Source organism: Ovis canadensis, chromosome 6, assembly GCF_042477335.2.
Source record: "Ovis canadensis isolate MfBH-ARS-UI-01 breed Bighorn chromosome 6, ARS-UI_OviCan_v2, whole genome shotgun sequence".
Taxonomy (NCBI): domain Eukaryota; kingdom Metazoa; phylum Chordata; class Mammalia; order Artiodactyla; family Bovidae; genus Ovis; species Ovis canadensis.
Genome location: NC_091250.1, coordinates 34,288,662 through 34,316,656, shown reverse-complemented (window position 1 = coordinate 34,316,656; position 27,995 = coordinate 34,288,662). Strand labels below are relative to the sequence as shown.

Genomic DNA, 27,995 nt, shown 5'->3' with positions numbered 1-27,995 from the left:
TTGATTGAGGTCATACCTGAATGGTCTAGTGATTTTCCCTACTTTCTTCAATGTAAGTCTGAATTTGGCAATAAGGAGTTCATGATCTGAGCTACAGTCATCTCCTAGTCTTGTTTTTGTTGACTGTATAGAGCTTCTCCATCTTTGGCTGCAAAGAATATAGTCAATCTGATTTATAAAAGTTATGTTAAAATAGATTGTATTTCTCATTGTAAAACCCAAACTTAAAACACTTTGAGAAGAAAATTTATGCGAGAAAAAAGATCTTTATTATTTTGAAATAGACAGGTAATTCTTTTTTTAAAATCATGGGATATTGCTTTAGCAGGATTTATTTCTATACAAGTAAACTATGCATGCCCTTTCGCTATATGATATATTTTATTTTAATTTTTGTTGGAGTATAGTTGCTTTATAATGTTGTGTTAGTTCCTAGTGGTGACTCAGTAAACAATCTGCATGCAGTGCAAGAGACCTGGGTTTGATCCCTGGGTCGGGAAGACCCCCTGGAGGATGAAATGGCAACCCACTCAGTATCTTGCCTTGAGAATTCCATGGACAGAGGAGCCTGGGGGGCTGCAGTTCACAGGGTCGCAAAGAGTTGGACATGACTAGCACTTGCACTTTCATGCCATTTTTCTAGATTACACAAATATGTGTTACTGCACAATATTTCTTTTTCTCTTCCTAACTTACTTCATCCTGATGACAGTCTGTAGGTCCATCCACATCTCTACATATGACCCAGTTTTGTTCCTTTTTATGGCTAGGTAATATTCCATTGTACCTATGTATCACATCTTCCTTATCCATTCTGTTGATGGACGTTTAGATTGCTTCCATGCACAGGCTATTGTGAATAGAGTTACAATGAAAACTGTGGCATGTGTGTCTTTTGGAACTATGGTTTTCTCTGTATATGTCCAGTAGTGGAATTGCTGAATCATATGGTAGTTCTATTTTTAATTTTTTAATGAACCACTATGTTGTTCTCCATAGTGGCTGTATCAATTTACATTCCCACCAACAGTGTAAGAGGGTTCCCTTTTTTCTACACCTTAAGATTGGCCATAAAGGGAAGTTGGAGGCAATCTGTGTCTTTGCGGAACCTAATATATAAGATGTGTTAGAGAGAAAACGCTAAAATATGATTCACCAGTGAGGAGCAATAAGCTACACTGCAAAAGTTACTTAATCTTAGTTTATTAACCTTTAAGTAGAAATAATAAAAATACATATACAATGGAGTTACTGAAAAAATTAATGAGTTGATATAGCACCTTGGTCCCTTTGGGCTGATGTAGCACAGGACTGTAGACTGGGTGGCTTAAAAACAAATCTATTTCTCACAGTTCTAGTAGCATGAAGTCTGAGATCAGATTGCTAGCATGGACAGGTTCTGTTGAGGGCCTTCTGATGGATAGCTATCAAGAGTTCTCCTTGTGTCTTCACATGGTGGAGAGCAGAGAGAGGAAAGCAGTTCTCTCAAGGTACTTAGAAGGTCACTGGTCCCATCATGAGGGCACCGTCCCCCTGACCTCATCTAATCTTAATTACCTCCCAAAAGCTCCACTTCCTAAAATCATCAAATTAGAGAGTATGACTTCAACATATGAATTTTGGAGGAACATATATGTTCAGTTCATATCTTGAAGCATATGTAAAGACTTTGACAGAACAATATTATAAATTATAAATACCCAATAAATACTAGCTACCAGAATTTTTATTCTTGCATGTAAGAATATGACAAGATGAGTTTTAGTAGTATTAAGTGAAAAAAGTAAGAAACAGGCTTTAAAGGGCTGAGAGAGAGAGAACGAGAAAGCTGCATAATTCCTACCACTGTTAAATTGGCTGACTCTGTAATTTGAGATAAAGCATTTCAGAAGCGAAATTCCCCCATTTCTTGGCTCTTCCTACCAATATCTCAGTACACCTCGTAGATCTGAAATGCCTTATCTCCCATTGGTAACAAACTTTGGGGATATTTATAATGAGTTCTAACCGCATTGTACCTTGCCTGTTGGCTGCTCCACACTTCCCTTCCCGTGGATTCTCCCCCTTTCCCTGGTTAGAGCTGAGCTGTAAGTATGCACCATTGCCCTCTACTGGATGAAGTGTAGTGTCTATTAAAAGTAGGGTCGGATTTTTCTGGAGCTCTAAATTTAAACTTCATGTGTTGTGATTAACTCATGAAATAGTATCAGTATTGCTTAATAAAGCCCCTAAATAGAATTTGGTTGCTGAATTACATAGTGACATCTTTTATTCCTTTGTTTTAGTTCAGAAAAATGTTAAAATACTTCACTGGAATATATTTAGAACGTTAGTCTAGTTTCTTTCTGTTTCAGTTGCATATGTATAAATAGTTTCACTTTGATGACTTGGGTGGGATAGTGACTTTTTTTCCTTTTTTAGTAGAAAAATTTGAGATTGTTCTTTCCAAAAATAATTATATCTGTATTAATTCCAACTCTGAAATCTGAATTTGTCCCATCTCATATGCCTTAATATGTTAAAGCTTCATGCCCTTTATCCTCTACTTAAGTCAGTTTCTAACTTCAAGACTTGTCCAAATATGGCAGTCGGTTTCCTGGGAAAAGGTGAATACCAGGGAATGATGTCTTCATCACTCTTTACAGCTACTTCAGTCTTAAATTTTCTCTTGGTTAGTGTCAGCTATTCAGTGAAGACAGCCAAATTCTCTGTTAAAATAATCACGCTGATAACATAAAAGTTAATAGACTATTTTAAAGATAAATTTTTTAAAAATATAACAACATGAGACTCATAAGATTTAATTTTTTTTTCTTAGTTTTTTGACATTGAAGTTTCTAATTTGTTTTTTTGACTAACACTCAAGAATATGTTAAGTCTGGAAGTAACTTTTAATATTTAACTTCCTAAAAATGGTTAATTTGAAAGTATAGAATTAAAGTTGCTTGTTAGCTTGTTAATTTATTTAAACAAGCTGTTGTACTGTATCTTTAAACTTAATTTTAAGAACTGTGTGTCATGACCTTCTCTAGTGTCTGCTCTGTGTTAAAGGCAAGCACCCCTCCCCCACAGTCAACGAAAATGTCACAGTTCTCAACACAGTTGTTTCACTTCTATTAAAAATGAATTGTAACTAAAAGAGAGATTCGAAGCCTCCAGGCCTGTTGAGTCAGAAGATGAGCAATGAACTGTAGTAAGGAAGGTCTGTCCACAGAATCTTTTGTTCTGACTCTTGTGTGCCCAGAAAGAAGACAACTAAGACAACTTAACAAATAAGACAAAGGCAAAATTGTAGGAAGGGCCTTGAAAGGGAATTAAAAGGCAGAATTAAAGCACATTAATTTGAAACAGTACAGTATAAAAAAAGAAGGCACCTCTCCCGGGGTGAGATGCAGGGGAGATGGTTGTGGGAATGAACTGAATGAAACACTAAACTTCCTGCACTGGTTTTGAAAACAAGTGATGAAGATGCAGCTTGAATCTACTTGATAGATATCTCTTCAAGGTAGTTTAGACGAAGTTCCACCTAGTGAAAGGGAGGTGATTTTTGGAAAATCCATATTTAATTTCATTATGGGAATAACATTTAAAGTTTGTAATTTATCCATTAGAGTGTTCTGACACGGTACCTCAATATAACTGAAGCTTTATTGGCTGACCGCCAGGACAAAATGACAACGAAAAAAGTGTCAGAAATTGGTTTTGTGTAACTTTAAGGAAGAGGACAGTAGTTGTGTTTGTTATGATCTTTTTGTTGTTGGTTTGATGAGCTTCTTTGCCATTGAGTTGATATTGCATGTGTTTTGGAAGAGGACAGTCAGGAAACCATCCAAATGCGAATGCTTCAGGTTGGCATGTTGTTGTACTTAATGATTTTAAAAGGCTGTGTCATGGATGAAGGCATCCTCTTTGCAGAGAGAGTATTGTGAAGTTCGGTATTTTCCCAGTTTCCTCTGGCAAAAAGCTCTGAAGCTATGGGAAAGAGTTTGTCAGAGAAGAAACCAAGATCTTATTAGAAATTGGGCAAAGGGCTCAAAGAGATAGATAGCCTCAGAGGAATCAGTGTTAGAGAGTATATCCTGAACATCAGCAGCAGAGATACTTCATATTGAAAGTTACTAGCTCATGTGACACCTCCTATTGGACATTTAATTTTCATCCCAAGTCCATAAAATAAATATAACATTTCTAAGTCATTGTTTTACATTTTCTAACTATAATTGATTATATTCTTTGCAACCAATGATGGAGAAGGTCTGTACACTCAGCAAAAAACAAGACTGGGAGCTAACTGTGGCTCAGACATGAACTGTGTGTTGCCAAATTCAGACTTAAATGGAAGAAAGTAGGGAAAACCACTAGACCATTCAGGTGTGACCTAAATCAAATCTCTTACAATTATACAGTGGAAGTGGGAAATAGATATAAGGGACTAGATCTGATAGAGTGCCTGATGAACTGTGGACAGAGGTTCGTGACATTGTACAGGAGGCAGTGATCAAGACCATCCCCATGAAAAAGAAATGCAGAGAGACAAAAATTATTATCTGAGGAGGCCTTACAAGTATCTGATAAAAGGAAAGAACTGAAAGGCAAAGGAGAAAAGGAAAGATATACCCATTTGAATGCAGAGTTAAAAAAAAAAAGGGCAAGGAGAGATAAGAAAGCCTTCCTCAGTGATCAGTGCAGAGAAATAGAGGAAAACAATAGAATGGAAAAGACTAGAGATTTCTTCAAGAAAATCAGAGATACCAAGGGAACATTTCATGCAAAGATGGGCTCAATAAAGGACAGAAATGGTATGGACCAAACAGAAGCAGAAGATATTATGAAGAGGTGGCAAAAATACACAGAAAAACTGTACAAAAAAGATCTTCATGACCCAGATCATCACGATGGTGTGATCTCTCACCTAAGGCAAGACATCCTGGAATGTGAAGTCAAGTGGGCCTTAGGAAGCATCACTATGAACAAAACTAGTGGAGGTGATGGAATTCCAGTTGAGCTATTTCAAATATTGAAAGATGATGCTGTGAAAGTGCTGCACTCAGTATGCCAGCAAATTTGGAAAAGTCAGCAGTGGCCACAGGACTGGAAAAGGTCAGTTTTCATTCCAATCCCAAAGAAAGGCAATGCCAAAGAATGCTCAAACTACCGCACAATTGCACTCATCTCACACGCTAGTAAAGTAATGCTCAAAATTCTCCAAGCCATGCTTCAGTGATAGTTGAACCAGGAACTTCGAGATGTTCAAGCTGGATTTAGAAGCATGTATACTATCATGTAAGAATTGAATCGCCAGTCTATGTCTGACGCAGGATACAGCATGCTTGGGGCTGGTGCATGGGGATGACCCAGAGAGATGTTATGGGGAGGGAGGTGGGAGGGGGGTTCATGTTTGGGAACGCATGTAAGAATTAAAGATTTTAAAATTAAAAAAATAAAAAACTAAAAAAAAAAGATAACACAACAAAAATATTAACCATTCTAACTAGGATTTATAAATCTGAAAATGAAAATGTTTTGTATTAATAATTATAAAGCAAAACTGACTATCATCTTTTCAACAAAATTATGATATGTTAACAATTTCATAAGTGTTAAATTTGGATGATGTGTATTTAGGGACAACAATTTAAACTGAATGTAACCTAAAAGCTATTAGAAATACATTTGAAATCTGAAATAAATTTTATAAGATGGATATGTTCTAACTGATTAAAAAAATAATAATAATACAATTTTATTTTTTTAACATAAAAAAAATAAAATAAATTTGAGTTTGTAAAAAAAAAAACAAAAAGAAAAAAAAAAAAAGAAAAGGCAGAGGAACCAGAGATCAAATTGCCAACATCCAGTGGATTATTGAAGAAGCTTGAGAGTTCCAGAAAAACATTTATTTCTGCTTTATTGACTATGCCAAAGCCTTTGTGTGGATCACAACAAACCATGGAAAATTCTGAAAGAGATGGGAATACCAGACCACCTGACCTGCATCTTGAGAAACCTATACGCAGGTCAGGAAGCAACAGTTAGAACTGGATATGGAACAACAGACTGGTTCCAAATAGGAAAAGGAGTATGTCAAGGCTGTATATTGTCACCCTGCTTATTTAACTTATATGCAGAGTACATCATGAGAAACGCTGGGCTGGATGAAGCACAAGCTGGAATCAAGATTGCCAGGAGAAATATCTGTAACCTCAGATATGCAGATGACACCACCCTTATGGCAGAAAGTGACGAAGAACTAAAGAGCCTCTTGCTGAAAGTGAAAGAGGAGAGTGAAAAAGTAGGCTAAAAGCTCAGCATTCAGAAAACTAAGATCATGGCATCTGGTCCCATCACTTCATGGCAAATGGATGGGGAAACAGTGGAAACAGTGACAGACTTTATTTTTTGGACTCCAGAATCACTCCAGATGGTGAGTGCAGCCATGAAATTAAAAGACGCTTACTCCTTGGAAGGAAAGTTATGACCAACCTAGACAGCATATTCAAAAGCAGAGACATTACTTTGTCAACAAAGATCCATCTAGTCAAGGCTATGGTTTTTCCAGTGGTCATATATGGATGTGAAATTTGGATTACAAAGAAAGCTGAGCACCAAAGAATTGATGCTTTTGAACTGTGGTGCTGGAGAAGACTCTTGAGAGTCCCTTGGACTGCAAGGAGATCCAACCAGTCCATCCTAAAGGAAATCAGTCCTGGGTGTTCATTGGAAGGACTGATGTTGAAGCTGAAACTTCAATATTTTGGCCACCTGATGTGAAGAACTGACTCATTGGAAAATACCCTGATGATGGGAAAGATTGAAGGCAGGAGGAGAAGGGGATGAAAGAGGATGCGCTGGTTGGATGGCATCACTGACTCAGTGGACATGAGTTTGGGTAAACTCTGGGTGTTGGTGATGGACAGGGATGCCTGGCATGCTGCAGTCCATGGGGTTGCAAAGAGCTGGACATGACTGAGCAACTGAACTGAACTATAATTGAAGCTCACTCTAAACATTTTTGTTCTTTATTTCTTGGCAGAATGTTTTCTATTTTAAAAACCCATATAAATAAGACTAGATCTCATTCTTTCTTCCATATGCAATGAATTTATTTGATCTTCAGGATTATTTAGATTATTACGTAGACTTTTTGGCATTTCCATCCTTTTCTTTACACTACAGACACTCAGAATGAAGTCTGAGTTAAGGTCACCGTGCTGTGGAGGGCAAAAGAATATCTAATAAATGTCTGCTTTTCTTCCAGGTTCAGGTTGGATGGGTAAGTAAAGCCACATGTGTCTTTAGCACCTGAAGAAAGCCTTTAGTATCCATCAGCTGATGCTGGTTAAATTTGTGAAGCTGGGAAAAATGTTTCCTAGAAACTCCTTGCCTATGTGGATCCATGTTAGAAGTTTGAGTGAGATCTAGAAAAGAGACATGAGGCAGAGCTCTTTGCAGTCAGATGTCTTCAAGAACATTGTTTAGCAATTAGCATCAGGCCCAGCTTATCATTTCTGTCCTCTGTTCTATGTTCAGATCTTTCCCACTTCAGGTCCTATTGACCAAAGTGGCTTCAGGACAGTTAGCAGGTGCCCTTGACCATCACCCCACAGGGCTGGTAGCTGTAGCAGTTTTCTCTAGATGTAGCCACAGGTTCCCACTGAGGAGACTCACTTTAGCAACTGGACAGACTTGGTTTCTGGGCTTCCCAGGGGGCACTAGTAGTAAAGAACCCGCCTACCAATGAAAGTAGGCATGAAAGACACGGCTTCGATCCCTGGGTTGGTAAGACCCCCTGGAGAAGGAAATCGCAACCCACTCCAGTATCCTTCCCTGAAGAATTCTGTGGTCAGAGGAGCCTGGCTGGTTGGCATCTCTCCTTTAGCTTCCGTCTCTGTATTCCAGGTGTTCATTTCTCAACGCCTCCCACAATTGCCTAAAATATAATAACCATAATAAATTTTCCATAGCAATCATTGCATCTCTTCTGCCTCCACTGATGAACCCTAAGCAATAAAATAGGAATTTTCCCATTTTGATTTTTTGAAAAATTGACTCTCACCATCATAAATCTTTTCCTATACTCCTTTCTCTTTCTTTGATTTTTTAGATTAGTCTTTGTCCTGCCTCTGATACAAACTTTTCTGAGGATGAATTCCATAATACTAAAAGAACAACAGCAAAACTTTAAATGAAGTTCATGTCTGCTATGTGATGATTAATATTTTCCTTACAAAAAGTTTAAGGTCAGAGTTTATTCATTGATACATAGGATACTTTGACTGACTAGTATGAACCAATTACTGAGAGAGAAAAGACATAATCATTACTCTCATGAAATTTAAAATATAGTGATTGGTTACTGGCAATTAAATAGTCAATAAAACACCATGTAAAGTGTGTAACTATAGTGTAACTATAGTGAAGTTGAAGAAGAGTAGCAACCGAGAACAGTGGAAGGGCGAGTTGAAAATATTTCCTAAAAGAAATGAGGTCTATCTTGAAATACATATATTCCAGGGAAAAGAAACCAAATATTCAATAGCCCAAGATAAGAGGGAAGTCCTGAGTTCCTTCGAGGAACTGAATGTGTTTAGTATGCTGAGAACATTGCCTGAATGGTAAATAGTAACTGAGCAGGAAACTGGAGAGGTAAGCAGGGACCTTTGAAGCTGCATTATTCTAACAAGGACTGATTAGAGGACATTAGGCAAAGAAACCATAGAATTGTATTTTCTTGGACAAACATCACTGTCTGCAGTATGAAAAATTAATTAGAATAATGGTTGGTTTAAGAATAAAGCCATTAGTCAGGGAGCTGCAGGTATAATCCTGTGGATGGTGGCCCCAAAGGAAGAGATATTCAGAATAGAGAATGTACAGGACTTTATGATTCATTGAATGTAAGGGCAAGTAGAAATGAACGATAACTCCCAGCTCTCTTCCTTGGGCAAATGGAAAGATGGTTGTGCCATTTACTATGATAAGAAATATAAGATGTCACTACATCTGCAATGTCATCAAGTAGATGAAATCTAAAGTCAAACAATAAGACAGACTATCCCTAGGAGAGTCTGCAGTCTGTGAAGAGAGGATCCAGGTCCCTGAAAAAAGCATCACGTTTTCCAGGCAAAAAGATATCAGAACAGGAGACCGGATAGAAAATCAGTGTTACAGAATCAAGAGAACAGAATATTTGAAGCCAGAGGGCATGAAAAACAATGTTGTATTTTATTTGACCTTTTGATAAAATTTAAGTTGGAAGATCTGACTAAATTTTCATCTTGCACCTTCTTACTTAGTGTGTTATTGTTTTCCCCCTTTGTGAATATTCTTTCAGGGTTCCTTCTCTCTTTTATAAAATTAATTTTGTAATGTATCTTCTAATTGCCCACATCCTGTTCACACTGGGATTGAACCCTTCCAAGAAACTAATGGATTTTGCATCATTTTCTTTTCGATAATCCATTTGGTTTGGAACACCAGTGAAATAATGTAATTACAGACACTAGAATCACTTCACTGTAACCTAGCTTGAACTTTTTTTTCATGTATTTTTGGAGCCTGATCCACGAACGAGAATCACTCACCTCAGTCACTTAACAATGACTTTGGGAAGAGTTTCTTCCTTTAGTAATTTTATAAACCATAGGGACCATATAAGGACTCTATTGATGAATACCACAAATTAAAAGAAAGAGGAAAACAGTGCAAAAACCACTTTATAATGGAAAGTGTTAACTGTTAAAGATGAGCAGCTGGGATTTCTATATCAGGCAATCAGAGCAAACCCCTTGTGTATTAGTGCACTGTGCTTTCCAAAGATTTTTTAAAAGTGTCTTACAGTGGGTTGTGCATGTTCTCTCCCTCTGTCTGGGAGCCTTCAGGTGCATAATTTCTAATAAAGATGACCGTGGCTCACTCTTCCTCCCACCCAAGGGAATAGTTCTGCTGGATAAAATTTCTCAGCTTATTCATCATTTCTCCATAAGGACTCTGAGATGAAGGCTGCAGATGAAATTATTCTATCTTTCCAAGTGATAAATTTTCTGTTCCTTTATGTTCCCCAAAGATAGCATTAGGCTTTGAGAAGGACTCCTTCGAAACCCAAATCTACTGCAGTCACAGGTCAGATTGAGACTGAGGTCTCGGCCACTACTTCTCCAGAGGTGACCACCAGAGTTCCTTCCACTCATTCAGAGACGAAACCTGTCAGTAGGAAGGAAAAAATATGTCCCCATGGCCCATTTCCACCCTGAGTCTTTTTTTTGACAGAGTAAAGATGGCTAGTTGGACCAAAGTTGAGGTCCTTTAGTTATGTGCTGGGAACTCGATTTCTCTGGGAATAGTGCCAAGACCACCAGACTCATTGAGCTCACAACTTTTTACCATCACATCATCAGAATGAATTCCAGTCCCTCTGGTCAATATTGGATTCCAACCAATGTGAGTCAGGTTAAAAGGTTACTAACTTTAAAATTACTTTGTGTCTTTGGATTTTTTTTTTTTTTTGTAATGTCTCTTTCTGACCCCTCCCCATTGTCTCAGTAATTAACTTAACGTCTATCGCTTCTTTATACAAGTTGTGTGTCACCATATACTGGTTTCCAGGCTACTGGTTGACAAATGTCTGTCTTTATATGGTTATAATTATTTAAGTTGAAAACATTAAGCCTTACTTAAGAAGGGATAGTTCATAGGGAAATTTTACAAATAAGAATGAAAAGTAAAAATTAGCTCTCAGGCTGCATTTCTATAAGGAAAAGATTCTGACTCCTCCTTTGGGTCTTGCCTTTTTGAAAAAATAAAACTTAAATGAACACAGTGGCTTCATTACCTTGGCTAATCAGTCATGTCAATGGAGAGAGCTATGCAGGATGGAAAAGTAAATTGAAGGACACATTCAGTTCAATATATGGCCTCCATAATGCTGATCTAGGCCTTGCTGGTAGGTTGAAGGGCAGAGAGTGGACATAGTGAGGAAGGTACTGAAACTGTCAGATTCTAAGGTCTGAATAAGTTAAGAATATTCAAGCTTTAATAGTACCACCTAAAGCAGCTATTCCAAATACCTAATTCAGCTCATAGCAACAAAAATTAATTAATTCCTTCCCAAAAAAGGCATATATATTCCCCTGATGTTCATAAAGGTTCACAGTGGGGTTTTTTTTGTTGTTGTTCTGTTTTGATTTGTTCTGTAAGTCAAGGGATGTGATTGGAATTTTCCAGACTGGTGCTTCTCCAGTCTTTAATTCTGTTTTGAAATAAAACTGCCTTCATATTACTCTCAAAGATGGAATAGGATAGTCTTTGTGCTGATAGAAATAGTTGCTCTGTAAGGGTCACACCTGCTTAAAACCCCTGTGCAGGTTTCTGAAAGGGTGCACACGGGGGGATGAGGAAGTGACAACTGTCTTCCCTTTAGCCAGATCATCAGCCTGCTCCCAGAGTGGGCTTCCTTCCCTCCAAGAAGCAGGCCTAGAGTTTTCGAGTTGGAACCCTTCATAGAGCGCTGGAGCTTCTGGCGTCTATTCCCAGCTGCACCATCAGATCAGAGTGACCTTCTGCAAGTGAATGTCTGTGTGATGTGGAGTTGGTTGCCTTGTGCAGGGAAGAGTTAGCATGCGTGGTCAGTGTTCACTGTGAGCATCTTGCCTGAAAGGTGTTGCGTGCTCTGAGGAAGGAAGGTTCCTGCATGATGTCATTGCTTCCAACGTATGCTCAGATGTTTTAAAAAAAAGAAAACAGAAGGTAGGATAAGGAAAGCAAGCCTCTTTTCTTGGAGGGTGTTTCAGGGATTGTAGGAGGGATGCACAGATAAGTAGGTGGGAGATTGTTTTCCTACCATAAAGCACAACTTTTGCATCATGTCACTCTGACAAGTGGAATTTAAAAGATATTTCCAGCAAGGTGTGATGTACGCTGGAAATGTTTGATGAAAGAACATGGGGAAGTGATTGGGGACCTGGAAATATGGAGTTGATTTGAACCTTTCGATGAAAATCCTCTTTTCTGGGTTGTTTCCATGACTTGTAATATCACCGTGATGACATTTGCATTCTGCAGCTCAGGGTTAGCTAGAGAGGAAGGAAGGGCTCAGTTCTATTGCTTTAGTGAGCACATAAACCATGACCTCTCCTGGAAGATAATTCTAATTAAAGGATAGTAAACCCTAAGTCCATTTGCTTCTAACATGGGTAATAGAATTATACACAATTGTAACATTTGCCTGAATATGCAGAGGAAATTTTTCTTCATTGTTTGCATCCTGGTTTTGAGTTGAAAGCAGTCATAATTTTCACGTGGTGATGTCAGATCCATTCCCACAACAGAGATTAGACAATACCACAAACACAGATTTATGGTTTCATGGGAAAAATTTCCTGTTTTCAAACATTTATCTTTAACAGTAGGCTACTGGCAGGAAGGGAAGGCCACCAGTTGCACATGAAAAGTGTGGTATCCTGGTGTCGATGATGAGCAATGCTCTGGCACAGACCCTGGTTGCTTCTGGTGACCCTGCTCCCACTCGCAGTCCCCATTCCTTTGATAGATTTGACATCAGCCATTATAGATTGAGCACATAGTAGACTGGGGGCATCACAGCTCATTTATGTAAGAGAACCATCAAATGTTCATTACCATTAACAATAAAAAATACGATAAAGTACTTTCTATCGAGGGAATTTCTATTTTCAAATATTAAAGGAATCTTTATATTCCATAGTTGAGGAAGCTAAAAGAAAACTTTGTTTCAGTTTTCTCCTCTGTAAAAAGATTAACAAGTAAAACATCAAAACTTCTAGGTTTAAAATGTTTTTTTTTTAACTTGCTAAAAATTTCAGATATTCTAATAATATCATGACACTGCACTTAGTAATTTCAGAACAATTACTTTAAAAAAGAAACTGCTGCCTGCCTCTTAGTATTTTATGATCATTTAGTGCTGTCTTTGTTTATCTCTTTAAATACTATCTAGTCCCCAAAGAGACTTAAAGGGATCTGTAAATATGTTCACAGTATAGTAAGATGAAATAAATACGTGATCAAAGTGAGGCAAAAAAAAAAAAAAAAAAAACTAAGGGGTGTAATTATAGTGAGGATAGTATTAACTCTTTCATATAGTTCACTCCATTTCCCAGAGATGAGAACCCTAATGAAATGGTGAAATAGTGCCAATTAAAGCAGTAATTCTCAAAATGTCATCTGAGTACACCTTAGTTCCCCTTAGATGCTTTGGGGGAGAAGGCAATGGCAACCCACTCCAGTGTTCTTGCCTGGAGAATCCCAGGGATGGAGGAGCCTGGTGGGCTGCCGTCTGTGGGGTCGCAGAGAGTCAGACACGACTGAAGCGACTTTGCAGCAGCAGCAGACACTTTGGAGGTTACAAAGTGAAATTATTTTCATGATAAAACAAAAACATTATTGGCCTTCTCTCTCTTTACTGTCTCTTGATCACACAATGGAATTTTCCAAAGATCACATGACCGTCACTCTGATGGTGGAGTTACGCTGAAGGCTATGGAATCAGCCTTATGTGCCTGTATGTGTTTGTATTTGTTTCAGCTCCTCACATGGTACATTCCACATAAACAAAAGCGCTTTAAATTCAGTTGTTAAGAGTATGAAACAGTTCTGTTCTAAAATAGGAACAAGTTTTTCGGTTGCCAGTTTCCTTACATTAAGGCCTATAAATTGTCATTCATAGAAACTTAATAGATATTATTCTATCTGCTCATGAGCAGATGAGTAACTTTTAGGTTATTTATGATGTACTATAATCATCAGGAAAGCAGTGGCTCTTATTGAACTCTTATTTTGAGGGTATTGGTCAAAGCTCCTTTGAGGAACTGATGAAAACCATGAAGCCTCTTAACTAAACACAACAATGGACACACAGATATTACAGAGAATTTCATAATGTTTTTTAACACCCCAAAGTCTGTCCGTTGACACCATAGAGTTCTAAGAACTGCACAAGAAAACCAAGAAATCCTGGTTTCTTATAATTGATGTCTTTAAATTGCTTTATAATACAGTTTTAATGTAAATTTGGGTAATAAGATACAGAGAGGCTTAATGAATAGTGATTTCTTTTTATCTTCTCTCTTTTGTCATCTCTATTTCTCCCCAGAGTATAAAGTGTTTCTAGTTATGTCGTAACTCATTCTATTTCAGAAAGAAATATTATTTCTGATCATGTTGGTGAATGGAAGGTTTTGCAAGCTCAGCTTTCCTTCCTTAGATCCTAAAAATAGTAACCGCAGTTACATAGCATAAATCTATTTCTTTGGAATATTCTAATGATCTCAAAAATAAAAATGCTGAAGTCTCATAGATTTAAAATACTTGGCTACATGCAGCTGCTGCTGCTGCTCCTAAGTTGCTTCAGTCGTGTCCAACTCTGTGCGACCCCATAGACAGCAGCCCACGAGGCTCCCCTGTCCCTGGGATTCTCCAGGCAAGAACACTGGAGTGGGTTGCCATTGCCTTCTCCACGTGCAGCTAGGTGAGCTGATATAGGACTGTGGAGACTCTCATGAGGAATGTTTAGTTCTAACTACAGCTTCTGAATTTCTAAGATGTATTTATTGAATGACTCCCGTAATACAGACCTGGGCACTATAGGGACTATTTGAGTACAGTATGACATTTGGCTGAGACTCAATGAATATATAAGACATAATTCATGTATGAGTAGATTTTTTTATGTGGGAGATACTGTAACATAATCAAACAGAATGGTTGAAAAGAATGTTTCTAAATTCAGAAATATTGGTAGGTGATAACATTTACTGACTGTATGACTTGAGCAAATATTTTAATCTGGTCTATTGAGTTGGCATAAAGAGCCAATAGGGTTGATACATAGGGTTATTGTGAGAATTAAATTTTGTGATTCATGTAAAGTACAGAGGAGTGTGTGTCATACAAGTGCTCACTAAATGTTATTACAGAAAGTGCTGTGGGATGTGATGCAATGAAAAACGCAATATGAATTTGGAGAAGGAAAGGATCACCAGGGGTCAGAAAGGTCTAAGGGAGAGTTCATGAAAGAGGTAAGGCTTCAGCTGTGGGGCTACTAAGTGGAGTGGGGAGTTATAAACTTCATGGTGCACCATAAATTTAAAATCTAATGGAGGAGAGAGGATCAGCCCCCATACGTATAAGCACAAGTGTCAAAAACATGGAAAGAATGCTTAGGTCTCTAGAGATATGCATAGAAGTGCTAAAACACAGGCAAATGAAAAGGATAAAGAGTGGGTGTGAGTTATTATAAAATGATTGGAATAGAACTAAGTATATTGCACTACTTATGGGACCAGATTGTTCCATTCATTCTTCCCAAATTAAATTTCACTTTCCTCGTAGGAATCTTTTGTGGTTAATGGTTCCAAAGGGAGGACTTATCTTTTGTTTTATTTATTTTGGAGGAAACACACCTTTTGCACACAGAAAATACACACACATGCATACCCACACCCCAAAAATGAAGCACCAAAACTCTGTACCTTTGAAGACACTTATGCTTTTTGTCTCTTCACTTAGTGAATTTAAAAATATGGAAGGAATTTTAGAGAAGGCTCACAAGTACATGTTAATGGAAATATATGTCTGTAGAAAAATTTCAAGGATATCCTAAAGTAATGTCTTTCCTGATTTTTTTAATGATCATGATATATCCTGGCTTTATTAGCACACTTTTCCTGATTAAGAACCCCCTTAAATAAAGAACCCCCACTAATTAAAATAACACCATCTGGTTTTAATACTGCATAATAACTCTTCCTCCTCTTAATCCCAGGGCTGAAGCAACATTCAATCTGGACCATGCAGAGGTCATGTGGTGTTAGCTTGCTTGCTGCTACAATTTATGGATTTGTTGGTGGAGGATCCTGAGAGATAGGGGTGCTGGAGATTGTATAAAAAGTAGGTCGAGGATCCAGAAGAAAGATATTAGAGTTGTACGCATACATGCTAGCTTCTTTTTTAATTATTTACTTTTGGCTGTGCTGGGTCTTCGTTGCTGTGCAGGCTTTCTCTAGGTGCGGTCAGTTGGGGCTGCTCAGTTGTGGTAGAGGGCTGCTCGTTGCGGTGGCTTCTTGTTGCAGAGCACACTTTCCAGGCGGGCGGGCTTCAGTAGTTGCAGCACATGGGCCCAGTTGTTGTGGCACACCAGCTCAGGTGCTCCGCAGCATGCGGAATCCTCCCCCCGGGACAGAGATCAAACCTGTGTCCCCTGCATTGGCAGGTGGGCTCTTATCTATTGCGCCACCAGCGAAGTCCTACATGCTAGCTTCTGCTTTCAGAATGGATACTCCAGATTCTAGAGAGACTTTCTCAAGAAATAGCATTTCATGAATCTTTATGAATTAAGAAGGCAAGCCATGTGAACATCAGGTGGGAATGTGTGTATGGAAGCTACACTAGGCAAAAGGACTGAAGGCAGGGTGAGTTTGATGAGAACAACCTTGGTGAATTCAAAGAACAGGAAAAAAAAAAAAAAAGCTTGACTGGAGTGGGGTGAGAGAAAGGGAGAGAGATGGGAGAGGAGCTCTAAAAGATAGGCAGAGGCCAGACCACATTGAATTTAGAGGCTATTCTGAGGGTAATGAGTGACTGGAGTTTTTGTAGCAGAGAAATCTGTGATATTTCATTTTGTTACCAAATATACAACAAGAAAAGATCCCACATTCAATTGAAAAAAATAGCAATTGGTAATCAAATGCAAGAGTCATGGCAACTGAAGAAAGGAAGAGACTCCAGCTCCCCAAGGCCCTAATCAATTGCTGTTGGGCAGAAATACAGATCCAGCGTTTTCCTATAGTTCAGGGTAGTATGTTTTCTTTTTCAGGAGGATCTAGAAATTCAAATTTTTTATGGGGGGCTATATGTGAAGATAATATAGCTTTTATTTTATTGCTTTAATATTTTTATGCAAAAAATTACTTGTAAAGTCATAGCGCTATCCTTTTATGAGCATATGAGTAATGAATAACTGCCTTTACACAGCATTAGCAGTTAGGTTTTCAGATAGGCTAGCTGGCATATCAACAAGGGCACAGGTAACAGACTGTGGGATGCTAGGCAGATTAGGATAAGTGGTGACTCATCTTCCTAAAACATTAGAGATTCAGTGGGTTGTCTTGGAAACACAAGGAGGAACAGAATAAAAGAGAAAGGAAGCAACCCTAATCAACAAGGACCTACTGTATAGTACAGGAACTCTGCTCAATATTTTGTAATAACCCAAATGGGAAAATAACTTGAAAAAGGATAGATACATGTATATATGTAACTAAATCACTTTGCTGTACGCCTGAAACAAGCACAACATTGTTAGTCAACTATACTCTCATATAAAAAAAAATTGAAGCACGTTTAATCAAAAAGTCAAGCTATATCACATGTAGATGGAAAATATGTTTTTTAGAAATTAATCTTACATATAATATACTAAAAGTCAGATTTTTTTGTAAAAAACACTTCCTATTTTTGAAATGCTAGAATTAATCCACACTTTTCTAAAATCGGCATACAACTCAGTGCTTGTAAATTCAAGTGGTTAGTAGACAACACTGAACAAAGTGGGAAGCCAGATGAAGCCCTGGCCTTGATGATGCTGCATCTTGGCTTGCATAGACGGTGAGTGAGAACAGTGAAGAGGAAAAGCACATTAACCTCTGGACTTGGTCAGGTATCAGGCAGGCTCCTGGCAGGAAGCAGGTGGCAGACAGAGACAGGCCACTGAGGAGAGACTGATGAAGTACCATTTAAAATGGTGTGGGCAGGGTTAGGAAAAGGCAACGAGGAATATTCACGTCTTCAGGGCTAGGATTAGCATGAAGTAATGTTGGTATGACTGAAGGAATCATTCCTGAAACCTGGAGAGGACTTAGAAGAAATATGTTCATCCCTGCCTGTGGCCTTTGGTAGAAGAATACAGCCACTGCCAGACGCTGCCACAGCAGGGCAGGAGCCAAATGTAGATACACTCCGAGCCATCTGTTCTTATTCCCAGACCTTCCTCGGGTGTCTTCCAATGGCCAAACCCAGAAAGGAGCTAGAGGTTTAGAGAGCCCCCTGACCGCAGTTGGTATTGGTCAGTCTCGTGGGACACAGGAGGACCAAGGTAGGCCACCTGGCACACAGTCAGGCAACTCTTTTAAAAAGTGATTTAAAGTACTTTATAACCTTTAATATCCATCCAGGAAGCATTAAAAACCTTTCCAATTTAAGATATTTTTATGAAAACAAGTTGTAAACTGAAACTTGTAGCGTTTTTTTTTTTTTTAACTAGCAAGTTGTGGCGATTATGCAAAGCCTTTTCTTACCTGACTCTGATTCTTCAGGTTTTTGTTTTCCTTAAACGAAAGACATGCTTCTCAAGAGTACTTTTCGTATTCTGGTGAAAATTATTCATCCAACCCAGGGTTTTTGAGAAAACACAATCTGAACTCACAGTCGGCCTCACGTTCCTATTAAGGACTCGGATGTAGTGAATGAATGGAGGGAACAAAGGAGGGTATCTGCGAAGCACTGTTTATAAGAATCACCGTTCTTCCAGGAGCTGTTCAGTTCTCTAGGCCACACTAGGCAAAGAAGAAAAATATATGTATAGTAATATTTTAAAAAATATATAAAAGAACTGGCCTACAAGCAAAGCACAAGTGTCAAATCAAAGCATATTGGACATGGTTTGGGCAAATCCCTGCCTTCACTTCCTCTGGCCCCCACTCCAGTGACACTGGTGAGTCGTTTTGTTCAGTTAGTATTTCTGTTTCCCTGACAGATGACTGGACCCGCTTTGAATGTATGCAGTCAAAGAGTGATTAACACATTTGTATCATGTGTAGTAATATTGTGTATTATCTAAATAGGTATAATATTTTGGTATAAGTAGCATAGAACATAGTGTAAACTCAGTGGAACCTTAAACTGATTTTCTACAAGATAACAAGATGTTCGGGCTTCAGCAATACGTGAACTGTGAACATGCAGATGTTCAACCTAGTTTTAGAAAACGCAGAGGAACCAGAGATCAAATTGCCATCATCCGCTGGATCATGGAAAAAGCAAGAGAGTTCCAGAAAAACATCTATTTCTGCTTTATTGACTATGCCAAAGCCTTTGACTGGTTGGATCACAATAAACTGTGGAAAATTCTGAAAGAGATGGGAATACCAGACTACCTGACCTGCCTCTTGAGAAATCTATATGCAGGTCAGGAAGAAACAGTTAGAATTGGACATGGAACAACAGACTGCTTCCAAATAGGAAAAGGAATACGTCAAGGCTGTATATTGTCACCCTGCTTATTTCACTTCTATGCAGAGTACATCATGAGAAACTCTGGACTGGAAGAAGCACAAGCTGGAATCAAGATTGCCGGGAGGAATATCAATAACCTCAGATATGTACATTACACCACCCTTATGACAGAAAGTGAAAAGGAACTAAAAAGCCTCTTGATGAAAGTGAAAGTGGAGAGTGAAAAAGTTGTCTTAAAGCTCAACATTCAGAAAACGAAGATCATGGCATCTGGTCCCATCACTTCATGGCAAATAGATGGGGAAGTAGTGGAAACAGTGTCAGACTTTATTTTTCTGGGCTCCAAAATCACTCCAGATGGTGAGTGCAGCCATGAAATTAAAAGACGCTTACTCCTTGGAAGGAAAGTTATGACCAACCTAGACAGCATATTGAAAAGCAGAGACATTACTTTGCCGACTGAGGTCCGTCTAGTCAAGGCTATGGTTTTTCTTGTGGTCATGTATGGATGTGAGAGTTGGACTGTGAAGAAAGCTGTGCCAAGGAATTGATGCTTTTGAACTGTGTTGTTGAAGACTCTTGAGAGTCCCTTGGACTGCAAGGAGATCCAACCAGTCCATCCTGAAGGAGATCAGCCCTGGGATTTCTTTGGAGGGAATGATGCTAAAGCTGAAACTCCAGTACTTTGGCCACCTCATGCAAAGAGTTGACTCATTGCAGGAAGGAGAAGAAGGGGACGACAGAGGATGAGATGGCTGGATGGCATCACTGACTCTATGGACGTGAGTCTGAGTGAACTCTGGGGGTTGGTGATGGACAAGGAGGCCTGGTGTTCTGCAATTCACGGGGTTGCAAAGAGTCAGACATGACTTAACGACTGAACTAAACTAAACTGAACTGAAGATGTTCAAAGAACTAATGATTAATTTTCTGATATGAACTATGTTCACAGCAGGATGTGAGGTGTGGTGGGATGGAGTTTCAATCACTATTTTAGCATGTTAATCATACCAGAGCAAATTCCAATCATATATTCTCCAAATCCTGCTTTGAAACATCCCATTCCTGCTTTCCATTCTTGTTGTGAAATTTTGAATTTTTAAATTACCTTCCAGTTGTGCACCTGTCAAGTGATCATTTATTTGTAAACTTTATAAACTTATTCTTGGTAACATTGTCCAAAATGCTAATTAGACAGATTTGTCCCCTGGAAAGAAGTAGGTGGGGAGTAATATCTGCTGGGGAGAAAATGATGTTTTTCCAATTAGCCCACATGCTAGCACTAACTACTATGATTTCATGGGAAATAAGGAAAGTGCTTTAGGAAGTACTCAGTAAATCTTGGGAGTGAAGAAATGGTTATAAAAGATGTACTTTAGCCTCACGTCTGATACTAATGAGCTCTGTGGTAGTAGGCAGGCCACAGAATCCCCTACAGTGCTGAAAAGGGTCATCATTTCCAAATGGGGGCAGCATGGACTAATTGATGAGTGCAGAGTCTGGCTTCAGAGAGTCAATCTCAAATCTTGGCTTCACCACACTCTGCTACAGAGTAGTTGCTGTGAAAAGTGACCAGAGATGATGGGGAGACATCAGTAAGCCAGCACCTGGTCCACAGTCAACCTTCAAAAGAGACAGGAGTTGCAATCATATTATAAGGAATAACGCATAGTAAGACACTTGGCATTTCTGAAGCAAATAAGAAGTGCTGTGTAGATAGTAATGATTATCATCATCACTCTTGTGTATGTTTCCTATGGGAAAGTCCTTATGAACATTCCTCTTTGCCAATTGACGATGAGATAAGAGCTGGATTCTCAGTAAGATACTTGAAGCATCAGAAAGGAATGTTGGACTAGTGCAGGGTTCTTTTCGGATAGTCTCTAAATCACTGTGTTTTTTTTTTTTGTGAAGCCCCCACCCATAACAACCAGTTTTCACCCAGTCAGTCCTCCTTTTCCCATGCTGCATTTGACTTTTTTCAAAGCTACCAAAACAAAGATTTTTTCAAGGAGAGCTCACGTAACAGTCCTGATTCTTTAACATTTTCCCAAATTGCCCCTGCTTTTCTTCCTTCCACAGGGTCACTCTCTTCAGCCTGTCTCCCTCTTAACACTGAGTAGTTTCTCCTCCACCCAAGGTGGGTTTTCCCTGTTAAATAACAGATACCCACTCTCCTCTATAACCTTAAAATAGTGTTTTGAGTGACTTCACACTCATTTACAAAATAAATCCTGTTTTCAAGGGTTTTTCTTAAACCACTTTTATTTCAAGAGAAGTTAGCACAGCACCCCCAACTTTTCCTTAGGTAATATTCATTTTTAACAGTCCCAAACTGGAGTCCATGGTATATTGGGGAATTTACTCCCCATAGAGAACTCAAGGTCCCTTAAAATGTAAAAATGAATTTTGCTGTATCTTCCTTTGAGGCATTATTAAAAGGTGGCATCACTATATTTTGATCTTAGAAAGTTATAAGACCAGTATGTTAAATAGCTTGAATGATGCTGTGCAATTCCTGTAGACATTGCTTAGTCTTCCTGTTATCTAAATAAGCTTGAAGTAATGGCATACAATTGGGCACAGAATAAATAGCTATTGAAACAGGCAAAAAACACCGCTGCCAGGAGCAATAGCCAAGATAGAGAAATAAATGGTTGCTAAAATGATCTCAATTTCAAAGCCTGCCTGAGAAGCTTAAGACGGACTTAAAATATTTTACGTGCACTAGCTGATCTGATGTTCTCCATCTGTTACTGGGCCCTGGAGGCTGACTGGCCATTAAACAGAGAATGATGACTGGTGTAGCAGGTGCAGTGAAGTGGGAAGGTGTGGAACAAATCAAACAAGTCCACGGCATCTGTAAGAAATGCTGACCCCCAGGAAATTTTCAAAGGTCGTGCACTGTGGTATTCATGACGTATGTGTGAGAGGTATGATAGCCAGTGTATTTCTCATGAAAGTACTTCAGTTACTTGCATATTGTTATTTCTTTAGAATCCCCAGGTCCTACACTCTACAGTTACTTAAGACTCAAAAGATAACTATGACTTGCTTTGACAAATTGCCCTTTAATGCAGTGCACTGGCCCCGTGTCAATGGGAGTGTTGCCTGAGCTACAACCTTTGCTAAAATAGTTTTCTAAACCTACTGCTGAGAGTCAACTGTTCTCTTCCTGGAAGCTTTCCTCGACACTCTTTGACATCTGCCTCGGATTGAAGCTCCTGATTACCACCTTTTAGTATTTCTACCATGTCTTTCCATGCATCTCATGCTCTCCCTCCTCAGTCTCTAGGCTCTGGCACCTGTTTATTCCCTTTTCTGTATCTTCCCAATGCCCCTCATCCTTTCATTTGTCTGCAACTGCTTCCCTTACTGCATCCAACAAGTTCTCTCTTTTTATTGATGCAATCCCTCCTTCATATAACTTTTCATTATGTTCTCAAGATGTCTGGTGAGAAACTTACTAAGGGAAATTTTCTAAAGAATTGTCAGTATTCTACTGAGGGCAATTCTTTATCTATTAACTATGATAGCATGGTTCAGGGAAGAGGTATTATTTTAATCTTTCTTTTCTCATCAATACTTTCTCCAGGTTCTTGATCCTTATATGAGGCTAAAGAGGTTTTACTTTCTCTCGCAACCCTCATCCAGATCAACAGCACATCCGGTTGCCTCCATCTCCAGCATATCCTAAGTCCAGTGATCTGTCAGTACGTCCACCTTATCTCACCATTTAAGTCACTAACAGTCCTTGCCTGGATGCACTAGTCTCTTTGCTACATGCAGCTTAGGTGGTCCTTTCAAAGGGTCTCAGCTCATGCTACTCTCCTACTCAAAAGCTCTTGCCACCTTCGTATCTCTTTCAAAATATATGTATTTATGATGGGCAGAAAGGGTCTACACAATCTGACTCAACTCTTTGTCTGACCTCATCCTCTTTCTCTCTTCCCTTATCCATTCGACTCCAGTCTGCCTCTCAACTTCTTCCCATGGTCAAATGTTTACTTCTGCTCTTCCCGTGACACTTTCTCCAGACCACCCCTCATTTCATTCAGGTTTCTACTCAGGTCTGCTTCCTCTGAGAGATCGTCCCTGACTGCAAAAGCTAAAATAACACTCCTCAGCTCCCTCTGTTCCTTTACGCTGCTCTCGTTTTCTTCATAGGGCTCATATCTCCTCTCCTGTGGTATTTATACAATTGTTCCTTAGTTATTTTCTGCCTCCTAGCCATTTCCCTGAAAAATAGCTGGAGGGTAAACCCAATGGATGAATAAACTTTACTGGTTTGCTGTTCTGTTTCTGCCCACTGTGCCTGCAAAGTTGCCTAGCACAATAGACATCGCTCTTCGTAAGTACGTGTTGAGTGAAGGAATGTTAAATTGGGATTGTCGTCTATGCCCCGTGCGCTCTTTGCTAAAATAATTTTCAGAAATATCCGTAGCAGTTTAATTTCAGGAATGTGTGTTGGTGAGCTTCTACAATTAGAACATATGTGGGGTAGAGGGAGTAAGGAATTCCACAGAATGAAGCCGTAGAAGCAGCCACTGCGGTACAATCCTGAAAAGGTCAGCTTGCAGGGACTGTGAAGGCCACATCCCCTAACTAAACCTGTCCTCAGATAAGCACTGGTAATACCTGGAATATGCTGAGACCAAAAGAAGCCTCAAAGAGGCCTTCACCACGGCAGACTTCTAACTTGACCAGTTTTACACGAAGGCAGCAATACTGCAACTAACAGTCTCTAAAAGTGGGTGAAGAACATAGCTGGGATTCTCCCTTCTCTCCACCCCAATTTATGGTAAAATATAGTTCTGTAGCTATTATCTTGGTGGGACATTTTTCGCACATAAGTTTAGGTATATAGGCCGTGGGTTCCAGACAGCTAGTTGGGATTGGTTGACTTTAGCAAAGCAAATCAAAGATTTTCTCCATCCATCTTTCTTCATTCAGATTCCAAGCATCTCTACTGTGGTTTTTGACAACACCAAGTCCTAGATTTGTTAATAGCACGTTCTCTGAGATACCTGTTCTGTGAGGTAGAGAGGGGCTTCTTTTCTCAATGTGGTGACAGTTTTTACTTAATCTTGTGCATCCTAAAAATTTATTGGACTTTATTAAAAGTTAAAGTCTCTCATTCCAGTAAGACACAGCCCATTCCATAGCTGTTGGAATCCCACTTCATCCAGGCATCCAGAACTGTTCTGAGAACTCCCAGACGGAGAGAAGGAATTTACAGTCACCGGGGGGAGGTGCTAGGGGGAGGGATAGATCAAAGGTCTGGCACTGACAATGTACTGTGTGCTGTGATTATTTGCTCAGTTGTGTCTGACTCTGTGACCCCCATGGACCATAGCCCACCAGGCGCCTCTGTCCATGGGGATTCAACAGGCAGGAATACTGGAGTGGGTTGCCATGTCTTCCTCTAGGGGATCTTCAGGTCTCCCACATTACAGGTGGATTCTTTACTGTCTGAGCCACCAGGAAAGCCCACTGACATGTACACACTACTGTATTTAAAAAAGAAAACCAGTAAGGACCTACTACAACAAAATTAAAAAGTGAATTATTTTACAGTAAACAAACAAAAAATAACTCCTCTGGCTGAGTCAGAGCAGAAAATGGAATGAGGGAGAAATACTGTAGCTGTGAACTTGAGGATTTTGAATTTTGATTTCCTTTGACTCTATTCTGTAGAGGAAGATAGCAAACCTACAGTATTATGTCATCGGCAAACAGTCACAGTTTTACTTCTTTTCCAATTTGGACTCTGTTTATTTTTCTTTTCTAGGACTTCCAAAACCGTGTTGAATCAAAATGGTGATAATGGACCTCCTTGCCTTGTTCCTGATCTTAGACAGATGCTATCAGCTTTCCACCATTGGGAATGATGTCCGCTATGAATTTGTCATATATGGCCTTTATTATGTTGAGGTAAGTTCCCACTTACCGCAAGAGAGATAAGAGCTTTTATCTTAAATGGGTGTTAAATTTTATCGAAAGTTTTTCCTGCCTCTATTGAGATGATTATATGGTTTTTATTCTTCAATTTGTTGCTGTGGTGTTTCACAATGGCTGATTTGTGGATACTGAAGAATCCTTGTATCCCTGGGGTACATCCTACATGATCATGGTAAATGATCCTTTGTATTGGATTCGGTTTGCTATTTTGTTGAGCTGAGCACTTTCATGTCTATGTTCATCAGTGATATTGGCCTGTGATTTTGTTTTTTTGTGTGATACTTTTGTCTGGTTTTGGTATCAGGGTGATGGTGGCCTCATAGAATGAGCTTGGGAGTCTTCCTCTGAAATTTTTTGGAAGGGTTTCAAGGATAGGTGTTAGCTCTTCTCTGTTTGATAGCATTCGCCTGTGAAGCCATCACTATTTCATTTTCAGTACTTGTGAAAGGTCTGTTCATATTTTCTGTTTCTTCCTGATTTAGTCTTGCAAGGTCGTATTTTTCTAAGAATTTGTCCATTTCTTCTGTGTTGTCCATTGAAGATAGCAAATATAGACTGATTTCTCTGGACTTCAACTTATTTTGGTTTTAACATGCAACAAGATATAAATTTTGTACTTGAATTCATAACAGGAATTTTTTAATGGAAGAGGATTTATATTAAAAACTAGGGTATCAGTTTTCTCAGAATTTATGACTGAAGTGTTTTTATACATTTTATTACCAGATACATATGTTATTTAATCCCACTACAGAACCTCTAATCAACTATATTAGTAATGTGATGGACATAATTTGGATTATAAAAAGAAGGATGCAGCTATTGGATTTTTTTTTCGGTCCTGATGATAGTGTGATTTTAGAGTTGGTTGAATTAGTGAACTATTTTCATTCATTTTACAATTTTCTGCAGATAAAACCTAAATTGCCTAGACGATCCATGAAGAGGGAGTAATTGGAATTGGGGAAATGACCTCAACTATTAGATAGCTTCTCAGATTTTGGTTACAACCCTTATCTTCACCATAGTCAATGCTAATGTACACTCGATTAATATAAAGATCTGGGGAATAAAATGGAGAGAAGGTCTTCTTTTCTAATCCTTAATTTAGTTTTATGTGAAATGTATAATAATCTTTGTCTCACTTCATCCCTCCCTCACTCCTTTCATGTGGTATGAATTACCCACTTCATTTTTTGTTTGTTTTTAAATTTTTATGTTTACTTTATTTTACTTTACAATACTGTATTGGTTTTGCCATACATTGACATGAACCCAAAATGGCACCCCACTCCAGTGCTCTTGCCTGGAAAATCCCATGGGCAGAGGAGCCCGGTGGGCTGCAGTCCATGGGGTCACTAAGAGTCAGACACGACTGAGCGACTTCACTTTCACTTTTCACTTTCCTGCATTGGAGAAGGAAATGGCAACCCACTCCAGTGTTCTTGCCTGGAGAGTCCCAGGGACGGGGGAGCCTGGTGGGCTGCCGTCTATGGGGTCTCACAGAGTCGGACACGACTGAAGCGACTTAGCAGCAGCTGAGAATTTCAAATAACAGATGCTTGAATGATAAATTAAAAAGCAGAGATTACTTTGCCAACAAAGGCCCATCTAGTCAAGGCTATGGTTTTTCCAGTAGTCATGTATGGATGTGAGAGTTGGACTGTGAAGAAAGCTGAGCGCCAAAGAATTGATGCTTTTGAACTGTGGTGTTGGAGAAGACTCTTCAGAGTCCCTTGGACTGCAAGGAGATCCAACCAGTCCATTCTGAAGGAGATCAGTCCTGGGATTTCTTTGGAAGGAATGATGCTAAAGCTGAAACTCCAGTACTTTGGCTACCCCATGCGAAGAGTTGACTCATTGGAAAAGACTCTGATGCTGGGAGGGTTGGAGGCAGGAGGAGAAGGGGATGACCGAGGATGAGATGGCTGGATGGCATCACTGACTTGATGGATGTGAGTCTGAGTGAACTCCGGGAGTTGGTGATGGACAGGGAGGCCTGGAGTGCTGTGATTCATGGGGTCACAAAGAGTCGGACACGACTGAGCGACTGGACAGAACTGAACTGAACTGAATGATAAATTCATTGTTTCATCTTCTCTTCACCCTTCTTCTTTGGCAGTAACTTCCAGAAGAAAGTGTCTCATTCAATTCTGCCCATGTATATTGTAAATTTTACAGGGGCAGCTCCAACAGGTAGAATTGATATTGTCTGCTGTTGCCTGACAGTGGGCACGGATTCTATCTCCTTGCCCAAGGATACATGCCACACTCTTCATTATTAACTTTATCAGCCACAGGGTTATCTGTCATCTGCCTTTCTTAACCTTTTCCTGAAATGGTCTCAATTTGAGGGAGGAGAAGAGTGTAATTGATTGTTTCCCCTTAAATTCTAAGACTTCAATAGGGTATTGTTTTTTCTTGGCTAAAAAGAAAGTCAGGGCAATTCACTTCTCAGAGCATCTCACTCAGCTCAGTGGAAAAGAAAAATACCAACCGTATGATTGTTATAATCTAAAAATACACTGTAGCTTAGAAATCTGAATGTTCTCAATTTGAAGAAATAGATAACTATTTGTGAAAACACTGAGTGACTAATTAGAATAATGTGGGGAATTATTTCAGACATGCTTGAGATGTCTTCGATCCTGACCTCCATCAGACTGTTTTAGCTTCATTCAGCTGCCATGGCTGTACTTAATTCATTCCACTATGTCACAGAATGTTTATTTCCCACATTTCCATCCCATTAGCATCTAATACAACAT

At 39.1% G+C, this 27,995-nt stretch overlaps 1 long non-coding RNA gene across 1 annotated transcript in view; it reads left to right on the top strand.

The window, feature by feature from the left end:
- LOC138442344 (uncharacterized) overlaps positions 1-25,200 on the top strand; it is a 199,119-nt gene extending 173,919 nt beyond the window's left edge. Inside the window, exon 3 of the long non-coding RNA XR_011257652.1 lies at positions 25,058-25,200. This is a non-coding gene — a long non-coding RNA (uncharacterized lncRNA). The remainder of the gene's footprint in view (positions 1-25,057) is intronic.
- The last annotated feature ends 2,795 nt before the right edge of the window (positions 25,201-27,995 follow it).